Genomic DNA, 1,788 nt, shown 5'->3' on the forward strand with positions numbered 1-1,788 from the left:
TAGGTAGCTTCTTACAACTATTTTTGTAATACAAGGAGGGAAACTGAAGTTCAGAGGAGGTTGGGTAACTTGCCTGGGATCACACAGCCAGTAGCCAGTAAGTGGCAGAGCTGGGATTTGGCCTTGTCATCCAGCTCCAGAGCCCTGTCAGTACTAGTTAGTATGTTGGTGATCTCTACTGGGATCACTTTGGTTATGACACATTTGAGTGTCATTTTCTATTAAGATTTTTAAAATTGTAACAATTTAAAAAATAAACTTTGAATCAGTCATGTGTAGAACTCCTAAAGCACCTCTTTTGGACACATTTAGAAAACCTTTATTCTCATTCAGCTCCCTCAACTCTCAGCTGAGGAAACTGAGGCCCAGAGAGGGCTGAGGGCTGGCCCTGGGGCTCCATGAAGTAATGATGGAGCTGCGAACAGAATTCTGGTAGTGCTGGGGCAGTCGGTCTTCCAAGATTTTCACTTTTAAGACCCTAGATCAGTGATGGCGAACCTATGACACGCGTGTCAGAGGTAACACGCGAACTCATTTTTTTGGTTGATTTTTCTTTGTTAAATGGCATTTAAATATATAAAATAAATATCAAAAAGATAAGTCTTTGTTTTACTATGGTTGCAAAGATCAAAAAATTTCTCTATGTGACACGGCACCAGAGTTAAGTTAGGGTTTTTCAAAATGCTGACACGCCGAGCTCAAAAGGTTCGCCGTCACTGCCCTAGATGATGATAACACCCCATTTCCAAAGGGCTTCCGCGTGGATGTGCTCTGGGCAGCACTTCCAGCAGGCCCTCTGGGGTGCATTCCACCTGTGGAACGGGGATGTTGACACCAGTGCCCGAGGGGAAGTGACTTGCCCAGATTCCCACAGTGAGTCACTGGCTGGTTTCTCGTCCAGTAACTAGAATCTTAATTTGAAAGAAACGGTGGAAAGAACCTAGCTGCTGACTGGTCACCTGACCGGCCTCTTCTCCCCCTGGCCTGAGTTTCCCGGCTGTAACATGGGAATGTCAGCCTGTGTCTGCTTTTGCTGTGGATTCCCTGAGTGAGCGTCTGCTCAGAAGCGCCTCATATACAGAGTGGCACAGTCTGGATGAGATGAGGGGGCCACTGTGGACATGAGGACACCTGGCCAGGAACCGGGGCGGCAAGGAACACAATTTGAAATCCACTGTGTTAGACGGTCCCAGGGCCTCTTCCAGCTCTATTACACCAAAACATTCATTCCAAAGAGGAGGGAGACACTCTGAACCAAAAGACAAAAGCCCAGAGTGGAGCACCGATACATTATAGCACCCACCCTCCCACCCCAGGTATCTTTAGGTACAAATTCAGGCACTAAACCTTGTGCCATGTGATTGTTTTTGTGATTTTTTTTAAATATATATTTTATTGATGTTTTACAGAGAGGAAGGGAGAGGGATAGAGAGCTAGAAACATCAATGAGAGAGAAACATTGATCAGCTGCCTCCTGCACACCCCCTACTGGGGATGTGCCTGCAGGCAAGGTACATGCCCTTGACCGGAATCGAACCTGGGACCCTTCAGTCCGCAGGCCAACGCTCTATCCACTGAGCCCCGCCAGCCAGGGCTCCATCCTTTCTTGATGCTTCCAAATGTGTCAGTTCACAAGTTTTCAGAAATGTTTTAGTGTTATGATCTGCCTATAGAAAATGGATGAGGTAAGGACACTTCTGGAAACGGCATTTAAACCAGCCATATAACAAAACGAATTCTACGGCTGGTATGGTACCTTGGTTATTTGATTTGGTTTGTCACCAACTT

At 46.3% G+C, this 1,788-nt stretch overlaps 1 protein-coding gene across 3 annotated transcripts in view; it reads left to right on the top strand.

Annotated features, from left to right (window-relative positions):
* The window catches only part of ATOX1 (antioxidant 1 copper chaperone), a 20,107-nt gene that overhangs the window by 6,365 nt on the left and 11,954 nt on the right, over positions 1 to 1,788 (top strand). The gene's annotated exons all lie outside the window — the stretch shown is intronic.

Source organism: Myotis lucifugus, unplaced genomic scaffold, assembly GCF_000147115.1.
Source record: "Myotis lucifugus unplaced genomic scaffold, Myoluc2.0 scaffold_56, whole genome shotgun sequence".
In the NCBI taxonomy this organism is placed as follows: domain Eukaryota; kingdom Metazoa; phylum Chordata; class Mammalia; order Chiroptera; family Vespertilionidae; genus Myotis; species Myotis lucifugus.